Source organism: Xyrauchen texanus, chromosome 45, assembly GCF_025860055.1.
Source record: "Xyrauchen texanus isolate HMW12.3.18 chromosome 45, RBS_HiC_50CHRs, whole genome shotgun sequence".
NCBI lineage: Eukaryota > Metazoa > Chordata > Actinopteri > Cypriniformes > Catostomidae > Xyrauchen > Xyrauchen texanus.
The window spans coordinates 11,530,364-11,544,941 of NC_068320.1; the positions used below are offsets into that span (position 1 = coordinate 11,530,364).

Sequence of the window (14,578 nt, forward strand, 5' to 3'; positions counted from 1 at the left end):
ACCAGAACAGCTTGAGCGTGGGCGCTCTCAGGTATGTGCAGGCTGGTAGCGTGTGGGTATCGAAGCCCATTTCAGCCCTCATTATATGAGATATTACACTTATTCTATGGCATCTCCTGACAGCATTTAATAAAACAAGGTAAAATTGCAAAGTAAAACTTTCCCCGAAGGAAGTCATTCAGCTGCACCATCATGACATGGGATCAAGGGGACAAGCGATCCATCAAGATAATGTGATGGAAAGATCAAGAAATTGGAAAGAAACACGCAAGGATTCATATTTTCCTTAGTCGCATTTTTTGGAACACGCTTAAAAATGCAAAATGTTTCAATGGAAAGCCAGCTATTGTTAAACGAGAGGCTGTCACAAAACATTATTACAATTACATTCTTCTTGTCATCTCCAGATTAACAACCAAATATTTGTAGTGTCCCGCCAATCACATTCTTTCAAAAACAATTTCAATGTGTGGTTATTTTACTCAAAGCATTTTAACATAAAAAAAAAAACACACATCACCTTTCATTTATAAATGAAGTAACATAGAATTCATATTGAAATTCTGGTAATGTTGGGGTATGCAGTGTGCATACTCTGCGTACAGGCAGGGGCGCCACTGCGCCAAAACATTAAACATGGATTACTGAATGGACCAAATGGATGTAGACAGCACAGGAGTATGTACCATAGAGGAATACTTCTGATGCCTTAGTTTACTGAACTTTGAAAAATATTTTGTTTTTATTTATTTTTTAAATTGTTGCTTGAATATACTAGATAACAGAATACTGTTGATTTCATAGCCCAGAGGCATAAAATATGTAAAAACGTCAACACTGAAAATGACAGTTGTCTGTGTTTGATATGTTATTGGTATTGGTGTTGATTTAATTATTTTCTGAAATGGACAAATTGTCTTTCATATCTTTTTTTTTAAGGTGATGTTTGTGTATGAATTGATATACAGAGTGGACAGGCAGCTTTTTGGATGGTAGAGAAAGTTGAAACATTTATTTGTGATCATTCAGCTGACTAGAATGGCTGAATGGCTATGTTTGAAATGGATTACTAATATACTGCTAACTGCATAGTACATACTGTATGTATACTGCCTACAATTTTTTAAAAGAGCATGTCAAATAGTATGCCATTTGCAATGTAAACATTTTGTCACATGACTTCACTATGTTGTATGTTTAATTATGTGAGTGGAGTCCACTTAACATCTTGGAAATTAAAATGGTAATTTTGTTTTTGTAAAAGTGTTAACTTTTGGCAATCTGATCAAATAATGAGTCAAAGAAGAAATTGTGTCTGATATTAATTCCAGTTCACACTGGAAATTGAAGGTGTTGGCAAGCAGGTCATCCAGGTATTCTGTGCTTTCAGGAAATGTGGATACTGTACACAGTGTACATATTATTTAGTAGAAATTGTATTAGGAGTATCATAGTATGATATTCCAATCATAGCCATTGACTCTTAAAGATCTACTTAAAGAAAACATTTTATTCATAATTAAAAAAAAAAAAAAAACATCTTTAAAACACACCAGATGTGTAAACCCTGTGCAGTCTGAAGCCCACCTTGCCAAGGAAAGAGAGAAAAGACATAAACAGCCACACTAATTGGAAGTTAATGCCCAATAAAAACCAGTATATAAGATTTTGAAAGCATTTTCTTGCCTTCGTGCTTTGGCTTGCTTTAAACTCTATCAGTTACAACAAGTGGTTTAGGAAAAGTTCTTTGGCTTCATACAAAGTGGGAAAATGCCAACTGATAGGAGTAGATATTCAGTTGCCAAATTCAATGGATTCCTTTCTCTGCTCTAATGCACACCATCTGCCACTTTTGTTTTGTTGCAAGTGGGATTCACAAAACATATCAGTCAACAGTGACTGATAATAAAACTGCATCATAGCATGGGGGATTATGGATATTAAAGAGTTGGATTATAGTAATTGTGCTTTCGATGAATCGATGTTGTAAAGAGACTCGTGGAATCAGTATTGCTGTTATTGTATAGGATCATCAGTGCATCTGTCACTTTCTGGAGTCTGTTATTTCCTTAAATTGTATATAGTAAATACACACAAATGCAAATATATGATATAAAATATGAAGTGTGTGTGTATATATATATATATATATATATATATATATATATATATATATATATATATATATATATATATATATAATAGATCATTCATAATAAATGTGATAATTTCATAAGCCTGGATGATTTTAAAACAATATTGCAGACCAAATGAGAAAATATATATATTTGTTTAAAAAAATGTGTCTTATACTGAGCAACAAATTAATAAATTAATCAGTGCTGGCATAATTAACTTTGAAAGTCTCCAAAATTGAAGCATTGAAACAGCCTGACTGAAACACTCTGCTGCATGTGATTATGACACTGATAACAGTCACACCGCATTCCCAAAAGCACTTCACTATATTCAAACCATTTGAGCTGAGACCTGATTTATATCTATGAGTCATAAACAGGGCTGACGCTATACAATGTAACATAATTTAGCCGGTGATGTAAAAATCATTACTGCAGTGCCGCAGATGATATCACCAAAAAAAAAAAGTGGGTTTGAACTGGTGGGTTGCAACCCAGAAATGGTTTGTTCCCATAAGGTCGAGGAGAGCAGGGAAAAATAATGCTATATCCAAACAATAAAATGATAACTAAAGGGTCATTCACACTGAATGTGTCAATGTATCTGTCTGTAGTGTGGATAGAGAAAATGGAGATATCTGAAAACGATGACGTATTTGTTGTCATGTGATGCTGTCATGTGATCCGTTCAACCTAAAACAATCAAGATGGCCCATGTTGAAGGGGTGTTGTTGTGCCTGTTAACTTTGATTGTGTTGTGTAAGATAAATGTTACTTTGTACAACCTTGACATTGCATTTCTTCAAAAGCGGTGGGAAGTTTACTTGGAATTGCTGTCCAGCGATGGAACACGAGGACAATTTCATTTCAGACTGCACATGGAATTTAAGATGTAGGCGAGTGTAAACTGGTTCTTAGGCAAATGTGGTCATCGTCATGGAGTGTCAGTAAGGACAAAGAGGCAGAAATCCAAGTATTTACAAGGGGTATACATACACATCTGAATGTGTGTGTGTGGTGCAAAAGGAGAGAAAATATATGTAAAAGATTACCAAACTACAATAAGCATATTAGCATGGTTGATATTACACTTATTTACAAATAACAATGTGTAGTCATATACATACAGTATATGCTACATGCTTGCAAAAGCTTATAAAGGCAATTACAGGCATGTAAACATAAAGCTTAGTATACATGGTGTACAAATATTCATTTAGACTTACATTACAATAAACATTGCATTCAACAGACAATTGCAGATAAATATGCAGAAATTAAATCCAATTAGCCATGTATTATTTTGAGTAGCATGGAATGATCTCCATTACATTTATGTCTCCTTGAAAAACACACTCAGAGGGCAGAACTGTGTTTCTCTTGTATATAAGAGTTTTCAAAGGTATCCGGATTAATGTGGACATAGCCTAATTAGACAGATGACTTTGACAGTTGCGCTGCATCTCGCAGTTATTTCAGCATCTCTTGAGCGAGTGCCATGCTTTTTAGATCAAGTTAAAAAGAACTTCAACTTTATTCATCATTTGTTGATTTGTGTGTAGGTTTTTTAACACAAGAATACATTTTGTCTTAACGGCACATAATCATGCATAGTTAGGATATCAATATACATATGTATATTGATATCCTATATGTATATGTATATGTTGAATTCGGTCCAGTGTCTGTTACATATGTTAGGCTGGTAAATCACATTCCCCGTCTGTCGGTCACTTCGATAATGTGTCGAAATTAGCAACACTAGGGGACTTCTTTGAGGGCCTCGGTTACCCCTGAACTTGAGAAAAGGCCAATGAGAAATTGGCAGACAGAATTTGCATGTCCCTCCCCTGGATATACGGGTATAAAAGGAGGGAGTGTCTGTCCATTCAGATTTCTTTTTCAGAGCAGAGCGGTTGTGCGATCAGCGAGCTGAAGTCACTTACTCTTCCTCTCACCTCTGTAGAGCATATGCTGTTGGATCTATGGCGCATATCAGCTGCTTTCTCCTTCTCTGCACGGCAGAGTTTATAGTTATTTTCTCTAAAAGAGCAATACACAGCTGCCGTTGAACGTCCTTTTCAGGACGCGTCTTTATAAAGATGCCCTTCCGCCCCTGTGTAGTTCCTGGATGCGGTCGATTTCTCTCCGCTTCTGACGGTCATAAGAGCTGCCTCGTGTGCCTGGGCTGCGATCACATGCAGGCAGCATTTTATGAATGGTTCATGTTCTCAGTGCGACAACATAACCATGGCAACATTGTGGTCGCGGCTTTCTTTCCTCCGAGAGAAAGTCACTTCAGCCACCCCCGCGCTGCACCTCCTTCCTACGGGATTCGGGCCGGTGCGGCTAGCGATGAAGGGGATTTTGTGCATACAGCGGACACGGTTTCGCCAGGTAAATCCCCACGAACCACCCACTCCCCAGCATGCTCATTTGCTTCCGTTCGGGCTTGAGATGAGAGCGACTCGCCTCACGGCCAGTCTGTTTACTCCCTCGGACCCCGCGAGCTGGATGATGATTTCGCCGCTGCATCGGAGAGCGTCACAGTGTTGTCTAATGCTGATTACACGACTGGGCTGCCACCTCCGGGTCTGCTCGTCCAGTCTGAGCCTGACGCGCAGATGTCCACTATGCTTGCCGGGCTGCCATGAGTGTGGGGCAGGACTGGAACCCTCCGTCCCCCCCTCACCCCTCACGGCTAGACAATTTGTTCACCAGGTCAGGGCGCCACTCACAGTCATGCCCCCCCTATTTCCTTTCTTCCCGAAGGTGCATGACCAGTTGACGAAGCCGTAGATGGCACCTTTTACTGCCTGAAACCGGCTTCCTCACTAGCCCCCCAGCAAATCCACCAGGCCAAGGCACTTAGAGATCTGCACATGGGTAGTCCTGATCCTGATGTGCTGCAGGAACTGCGCTCGGCGACCGATTGCAACCAAAGAACTACGAATTAAATTAGGGTAATTTGTCTGCTATAAAAAGTTACTATGATGAAATACATATTAAGGAGCCTAATAAAAACTATGGGTTGTGGAGTAGATGTTCTCCATTGGCAATCTGATAGCTGAAACAAATACACAGTGGTCTTGTAGCAATAGCCTGTCAGAAAAGATCTCAAGCTTACATGACAAGCTCCTTTAGATGTAAACAGTCAGCTGTCAGTTGATTTGATGTGGTTTTATTCATATTGAAAAAGATCCTGCAGCGAAAATAAGCCACAAGCTGGTCTGCTTAACCAGGATTGATGACTCCTTCATGCCTCATGTGCTAGGTGGGTGCCCACACTCTCAGCAGTACACAGAAATAGATTAAAAGGATTGTGTAAGCACCAAGTGTGGACCTCCGAGTAACCAGGGAAACGAGGCGGAGCGAGGTGGAGCAGGGGCCACTCTACATCTGAAGGGCAAGTTGGGGATCTGAGCGATCCAGTAAAGCACCTGCATGCAGGTAATTTACAATGCTTAGCAGCCGCTGTGCCAGAATTAAATGTCAAATTATCAGTTAATGAACATGGGTTAATGAGTGAGGAGTTTACAAATGATGTTAATTTACCAGAGCTTCTGTGCTGGACTGTTGGTGTCATAGATATTTTGGATTCAAGTTCGCTCCATTACACAGAACTGAATTTAACTCTGTGTGAGTTAAGATCCACAGAGGGGTGTTTAAAGCTGATCATTTGTGACTGTACAATTTAAGATACTGCTAGGCTCAAGACCGCAACCGAAATAGTCACAAATTTAACATACTTTTGCAAACTTGTCCCACAGCCTGAATCGAATTTGTCACAGAGCACCTTGAGATACTGCAGGCTAAACATTATAAAAAGTGTTTTGAAAGACCAAACCATTTCCTTTAATTCATCAGCGAATTCAGTGATGAGGACGCCAAAGAGAAATTTAGGCTGTATCTTGGCAATGTTATGGCCTATTGAAATGAAACTATGTAGTATTGTGGACAACAAATTCAGTAGTGTAAGCCTACATCAGTATGCTTCATTAGGATCATGATCTGGAGATGACAGCTTGGTGTTTGGTGACAGCACCACCTATGGGTCAAGAAATAAAAAATGGCTATTTTTGCCCATAACATTTGAACAGTTTTTGGAATATCGTTATTTATGATACCAATTTGTCCATCATCTGCCATATCACCTGCAATCAAAAACACAACTCTAGAACATTTTGTCTTAACTCGATTTCTTGATTTTGGTTCTATACAATTCAATTTATAAAAATTAAGTTTACTTAATCAATTTGAGTTAGGACTACATGAAAATAGCATTGATGAAACTGGGCAGGGGATTTCCTTTTCCCAGTATGCTGTGCAGGTGACTGGCTGGGGTGAACAAATGTTGAAACTAAGTGTTATTTTATGCATTTTTGAGTAAGACAAGAATAGGAGGAGATTTGTTCATGTTTAATGTTGTGTTAAATTGTCATTTAAAAATATATTTTTTGTTAGGCTGGAGTTCTTGGAATTACCATTGTGGTGAAGATTGGTGCTTGTTAGGTTGAGGATGGACTGATGGACTGTTTGATTTGATTGCAGCTTAGCTCTATAAGCAGTTGCTATCAAACTGACATTGCAACAATTTCTCTGTCATTACACGTGTTCGCCTTGCATTTACTAATAGGTAATACAATTATTCCAACATTAAAAATTAAATGAGATCTTATCTAGTCGGTCAGACAAAATTTATTTAAGTTTGTACAACTAGAACAAGAACAAGTCAGTTCAAACCAATTCTTTCTTGTTGGAAAAATTACATTGTATTGCATGTAAACTTCTCTCTTTATTGTTTAGTGTGTCCACCATTTAAAAATTTGTCCGAAAACGATGTACCTTTTCATCGATTTGTGTATCGAAGCAAAACTTGGGGCGTGCCTCAATCAGGTCCCTAGTTCAATAGTCAGGGCACTTATCAGGGAGTCAGCCATTTCTAGGGTTATCCCAATCGTAAGATCATTCCAGTGCGCTGAAACGTTCACACCCTAAATATTCCCAGAATGCACTGCAAAAACCAGGGAGCATCGTTGCTTACTATGTTTGCTTACTGGAAATGTTGCCATATCTTTTAAGTCTGCAATAAGTTGTTAGAAGACGAGCACAAGTGTAAAACTATTAAGTCAAAACCTTATTTTCTCTTTAAAAGAAAATGATCTTTCATCCACAATGACCATGAAAGAGAAACAATCTTTAAAATATTATAGTTATTAGAAAAAGGCTAAAAATACACTCCTTAATATTTGTATTTCTTTATTTAAGTCAATTATCTTTCATAATATCACTGTACATTTGGATATTTCAAATGAAAATGCACAACAGTGCAATTTATACAACAATGTTGTTGATTCATTACTGGTGTGTTTTAATCATGTCACAGGTGATTGAGTCATAAGTATACCAATGATCAGTGGATCAGTACCCTTACCAGTGCCAGAATATTTGTTCACGATAAACCGGTTCACAAAATAAAAAGCTAGGGAGCTGATTGAGATGCACCATTGGTCAATGTTATTAGCGCCATACTGTACATACAGAGAGGGATAAACTCACGACCCGGCCCGCCCTTTCACAGTACCCTTCCTGCAGGCTCATCCTGACATGACACTCCAGCTTGACAATGCCACCAGTCATAGTGCTCGTTCTGTGCATGATTTCCTGCAAGACAGGAATGTCAGTGTGCTGCCATGGCCAGCGAAGAGCTCTCAATCCCATTGAGCACATCTGGGACCTGTTGGATCGGAGGGTGAGGGCTATGGCCATTCACCCCAAAAATGTCAGTGAACTTGAAAGTGCCTTGGTGGAAGTGTGGGGTAACATCTCACAGCACGAACCGGCAAATCTGATGCAGTCCATGAGGAGGAGATGCACTGCAATACTCAATGCAGCTGGTTGCCTCACCAGATACTGACTGTTACTGCATTTACACAAGTATATTATGTAATCTTACTTGAAACCTGTAATATGCCCAGCTCAACCATTGTCTGTGTTTTATGACTTTGCAGGGTTTAAATTAACACATTTTGTCAAGTGAAGTGAATTTCAATAGATATCTTGTGCTCAGTGAGTAGGAAGCAGTGAGCAATGTGTAGGGACCCTACAAATCAGAACACAGTCTTGTTCTCAATCCATGTGAGCTCACTTATACAAACACATACATGCTGTATGATAGCTGTGAAGAGCAGGTATATAATTTAATAGTGAATAAAGGATGACCATGACATCTTATTGTCCTGACACAGATCAGCCCTATTGATAGAGCACAACAGAGAAAAACCCATCTCAGGCTAGATTATTCACACCACAATGTCATAATGACTCACTGTGTCAGTTCACTCTTCAGAGCTTTTTTTTATTATTATTTGGTTCCATTTAAAGTAAGACACATATAACCTGTTATCCTTAGAGCTCTGTTTTCCATTACTTTCTTTTTCTGCTTACAAAAAGGTTACTGTGGCAGAACCAGTGTTGGGTAATTTACTCAAAAAGTCATTAATTGCTAACTACTAACTACTAATTACATATTCTACAGTGTAATTAGATTACTGTACTAATTACTCTGTCTGAAATAATGACTTATTACAAATTACTTTCTAAAACTAATATCAACCTCGACCAGATGAAAAATATAAGGATAGAAATGAAATTGTTATTTTAATTTTTTCAAATAAATCATAAAAAAATCTAATAAATTACTCATGAACTGGCCAAAGAATTTAAGGGGACTACATTAATTAGAAAACATACATTTTAACATTACATTTCGATTTTAAATTCAGTATTGTTTTATATAGAATTGTCCCATAATCTACATTTGACTGTACATTGCTTTCAAGTTAACTCAAATAATATTGTTATTACTACAGTACATGTTCAGAGCAAAATGATATGGCCATTGTACCATGATCCTTTTAATTCATCATAGTGTTGATTGAATACAGTGGGGTACAAAAGAGACCACACTGAAAATGTATGACATAAAATGGATTATTCATATGTAAGATTTCTAGGTCACTAATTTTGTTGCAATTACCATGTTAACTCCTTTTTACAAAAGGCCAGATTTATTTGCTTCCACTGACGCACATAAGATGCTCTTTGGAATATTTGTTATGTGCCCATTTAGCTATAATGACAATATGCACCAGAGCTGGCATGGTCTCCACAAGTTTATGCAAAACCTGGTGATCCAGGAACATTCTTATTCAAATGCTGAATAACATGGATCATCAGGTTTTGCAACTTGTGGAGTTTATCCAAAATGAGGACTTACCAAAATACTAAGAAATTCTAAAGTTCATGTTAATTTTGCAATTCACATTTTCACTCCAATTTGCATGCCAATAATATTATTTTTAATGGAAAAAAAGAGGGAAAAAAAAAATTTATTAGAAAATTGCAAAATAGTGGTCTTAGAATTTTGGGGCCCACTGTATATTATCGGTTTAATTTTTTTAGGAGTTTTTCACAAATACTTTTTATATCTGCACAGGTGGCAAAGAGGGGAAATTATTTTGTCAATATTCTCTAGGTAAAACAAATTACTGTGTTTTAGTTTACTTCTTGGGTATCATCTAAAACTAGAGGGGTAACTCTTGCATTTTAGTACCTCTGGCCTTCATTTGGAAGTACAAGAGAGAGGTGGGGAGCAGAGTGGACGAGATATGGAAGGAAAGGTGGATAATAAAGGAGAATTAAATTATATAGGTGATGAGAGGTGGTCAGTTTGTTCAGTATGAAATCAGACCGCAGTTACATTTACATTTATGCATTTGGCAGACGCTTTTATCCAAAGCGACTTACAGTGCACTTATTACAGGGACAATCCCCCCAGAGCAACCTGGAGTTAAGTGCCTTGCTCAAGGACACAATGGTGGTGGCTGTGGGGATCAAACCAGTGACCTTCTGATTAACAGTTATGTGCTTTAGACCACTGCGCCACCACCACTCCCAGTTAAAATCTCATGTCTAAATACATACGTTGTTCTATTCTAAAAATCATATTAGAGTAATAAAATCTCATATTTAGATAAGCTGCAGGGAAGTCATACCTCATTATTGATATGGGGTCACCTTGTTTTGTACTGTTATAAACCAATCTATATCTACAAAAACACATTCTCAAATTTCATTTTATGTGCACACACAGATTTCTGCAGGACCAGAATCATTCCTGAATCTTTTTTGGAAAAACAGACACCAATCTTCTGGGGTGCACTCTAGGTACAATTCAATACAATACAATTTTTAAAGATTTCAAAACTCAGTGCCTGAATTTAGTGTCTAATTGTGTGCATTAATCACAGGTGAAGAGCAATCTATTCATATTTTTAACATATTTGATCCCAGAACTTCCCTGTAAAAAATTATGCAAAATGTTACAGTCAAAACATGTCATTATATATATGTTATTTTACTGTAAAATATTACATGTAAAAAAAACTTAAAATTTTCAAAATTTTGTGGGGAAATGGACATGTATAAAATAGATCACATATGTTAGATTTTATGTTACAATTATATATTATCAAGTCAATGTGAATTACATTATTTTAGTGTTGTGTGTTATCATGATGGGTTTTGTCTTTGTGTTATTGCTGGTCACAGTTGCTAGAAGGGCTGCTTAAATATAGTAAATAGATTGGCCATTAGAACACTGAAACAGAAAGTAAACGTACATGAGCGAAAGCCAAAATAATAAATAAAAGGCCTTCTTGACACTGTTCTGCCATAATAGACAGGAATCAAACAATTTTGCTTCATTAAAACATTTTTATTGATTTTTCAGGCACTTAAAGCTGCACAGTGGCCCTGGGAATGGGAGACCTCAGCAGGGACGTGTTATGTAATGTTCTTAGAGCACAGATAAAACTTTCTCTCTAACACTTTGTCCTGGTTATGACCAGATACAAACAGATTGCTACACAAGACACACCAATTGCATACTGTAGAAACAATGTTTGTTGGAGGAAAGAGTAAGACAACAAATGAGCACTGTCTCCACTCAAAACATCTCCTTAAATGGAAGTTTTGTGGCTTTAAGTTTGTCATTTAGCTCTTATAGTGTACCCTTAAACATTGACAAAATAAACTTTTAGCAGATAAATGCACATTTTAAATATGTAGTCTTTCTCTTCCGGGAAAACAGATTTTATAAGTAGTGATGTCCTATCTTGAACTTAGGGGGCATATCCAATGTTTTGACCAATAAAATGCTCTCTAGAATGAGAATGTCCCTCCCCCAAATTTCACCTGCCACCTACTAGCAATAGAGCGCAACAGTCTGGTTCTGGAAGTAAAAATCCCATTCATTCATTCATCCCATAAATGAATTGATTTTCAATGAAAACTTATAAACCTTTAAAGACAGATCTACCATGAGCTATGAGGTTGTTCGTCGATTGTATATGTGTCCGTTGAAGCCATCCGGAAGACAGCCTCCCCTCCAACCTCTCTTGCAGGAATGAAAGCACTGACTGAACTGCGCATCTCTGCGAGTCTTCAGACCGGGATGAACACCAATTTCTGAGCAAGCGGCACTTAAGGGCATAAAGCTGCCTGATAGAGGGAGCTCTGGCTTGATTGATCACATCTACGACCGCAGGTGGTAGGTCACTCAGATCTTCCGCATTCCATCCAAGGGCCAGATGTGGAGGTTCTAGATGTCTGGGCACAGATGCCAGAGGGTGCCCCGTCCCTGAGAAAGCAGGTCGTTCCTCAGGGGAATTTGTCAGGAAGGAGCTTGAGATCCGAGAACCAAGTCTGAGTGGGCCAGTAAGGAGCCACTAAGGTGACTTGTTCCCCGTCCTTCCTGACCTTGCACAGCACCAGTGAAAGAAGGGTCACTGGGGGAAATGCGTACTTGAGATGCCCCCGGGGCCAGCTGTGTGCCAGCGCATCAGTCCCGAGGGGGGCCCCGTTAGGCAGTACCAGAGCGGGCAGTGGGAGTTGTCATGGGAGGCAAAGAGATCTATCTGTGCCATGCCGAACAGGTCCCAAATCAGCTGGACCACCTGGGGGTGGAGCCTCCACTCTCCACTGAGCGAGACCTGTCGCGACAACGCATCCATTGTCATGTTGAGGTTGCCCGGGATTTGAGTGGCGTGCAGCGACCTGAGTTGAGTTGTTACATATGACGAGAGCGCACACCGCCTTGGCGATTTATGTATGCTACCGTCAAGGGGGCCCTCTCCAGGAGCCAGCAGCTGCATGCCCATTGCACACGGCGCCCTACGTCGAACGCAAACCATAGGAAGGGTCGATGTCGAGGCAAAATGGAGACGTGAAAGTACCGCTGTGAATGAATCTAGATGCCGAACGCAGGTTAGAATCTGTTTCTGCGTGGCTGAGAGCGGCGCCCTGACCCGAGGTACCAATCGGCAAGCCGTGAAGGATGTGGGGAGGACGGAGGGTTCCAGTCAAACCCGAGGGAGAACGCGGGCTGCACTCACCTCGAGCCCGGACGGAAGCAAGCGTGTATGCCAGGGGGCGGGTGGTTCGTGGGGACGTACCCGGGGCAACCGAGCCCGCTGCCATCCCAAAATCACCTCCATCTCTAGCCGGTTCGTCCTCAGTCCCGTGGGAAGAAGGAATGAAAGCCGCGACCGCAACGTTGCCATGGTCATATTCTCACAGTGTGTACATGTACCATCCACAACCGCTGCCTCGGTATGATCGCTGCCCAGGCACACGAGGCAGTGTCTATGACCGTCAGATTTAGAGAGATATTGACCGCATCCAGGAACTACACAGAGGCGGAAGGGCATCTTTAAAAAGCGTTCTGTGTATTGCTCTTTTTTAGTGAAAATATACTCTTTTAGAGATATACACTCTTTTAACAGAAGCACTGTTGAAGCGCCCAGGGTCGTGGACTGCACAGTGTGCAGAGAGGGAGAAAGCCTCTGGCAATGCGCCGTAGATCCAACAGCAATGCTCTGCTTGTAGTGGTGAGTGGAACAGCGAGGGAACTCAGCTTGCTGCTGCACAACCGCTTGGCTCCGAAGAAAAAATCTGACTGACAGACGCACGTCCGCTTCCCTTTATACCCGTATGTCTGGGAGCGGGACATGCAAATTCTGTCTGTCAATATCTTATTGGCCTTATCTCAAATCCAGAGGTATGCGAGGCTCTAAAGAAAGACCCCTTGTGTCACTACATTCAACACAACGTCGAGTAAGTGACAGAAGGGGAACTGTTATTTCTACTTTGCATATAAACTATGCTTGTGGATTTGCTTTTAATGCTTCAAATATTGAATGTCAGAATGAAAAGCATTCATAACTTGAAATGTAATTCACACAGCTAGATGCCTACAGCATTCACATGTGTAATGCTCTACAATTGCTCAGTATTAAGCACAAAATTGCATATCTCGAATGATGCTGTCATTTGCATTGTATATAAACTGACAAAATGCAGAAATCGTTCAACAACAAAATGCAATCATAATCCAATCACACTGCAACACAGGCCAAGCACATGAACTATCGACCCATATTTCACCAATTATGCTATTCATGATGGCAGCAAAACAAAGATTTCTCCACACCCACTGGCAGAGATAGCAAAATGTCAGCACAGCTGAAAAGCAAAGTGTAACTCCTTGGAAATTTTGCCTTTGCAAATTGCTGAGTGTAAAAGAGACAAAATGTCACGAAATGCCTAATAAAGGAGCGCACAAAAGGTTGACTGGAGATTAAGCCATTAGAAGTATACTGTTGGCACATGTGTGTCTTTATTGCAATTTTTAGCACATAATTCTCCAGGTATTCTATCCCAACTTTATACATTAGGTGAAAATCACATCAGTCATACAATAAAGTTGAGCCAGGTTGAAATTAAATTAAATGGCTTGTTTCCCTCATCTGGGAAGGCATGAGAGGGCTAGTTGTGTCAATTTTCCAGCGGCACAATTCCAGAATAATATTAGTAGCTTTAGAAGTTCTGCTGAAGAAAGAGACTTCAATCTTTAAGGTTTTGAAATGCTCCTGTCACACTGGGGAAAAGCACTAAATGCCTTTAAGTTTTGATAGAGGGCAAATTTCATGGAAAAAAGATCTGTTCCGAGCAAAATGTTCTTAACTTGTGTGCCCACAGTATTATTTAATTGCGCTGCCAGCTATGAAGGAAAGGTCAGTGGATCAGAACAATGGCAGAGCAGCCACTAAACCAAATCAAACCAAGTGAGGAAATTGGCCTTTACGGAGATAAAAGACAGGGGATAGCAGGAGACAGAAGAGAGTATAAGGAGAACAACAAAACAAATAAAGGAAAAGGAGAAAAGAAAAGGAGTAAAAGACAGAAAACAAAGAGAGAGAGAGAGAGAGAGAGAGAGAGAGAGAGAGAGAGAGAGAGAGAGAGAGAGAGAACCAACAGTTAAAATAGCAATGGACTAAAACATAGGATTATCCTATTTGAATATGTTTGTGAAGTGC

General features: G+C 39.5%; 1 protein-coding gene across 1 annotated transcript in view; it reads left to right on the plus strand.

The window, feature by feature from the left end:
• The first annotated feature begins 5,455 nt into the window (after window positions 1-5,455).
• Window positions 5,456-14,578, plus strand: part of cdhr5-rs (cadherin-related family member 5, related sequence) — a 34,483-nt gene continuing 25,360 nt past the window's right edge. The window contains exon 1 of the mRNA XM_052118695.1: window positions 5,456-5,588. The gene's annotated coding sequence lies outside the window, so the exon portion shown is untranslated. The remainder of the gene's footprint in view (window positions 5,589-14,578) is intronic.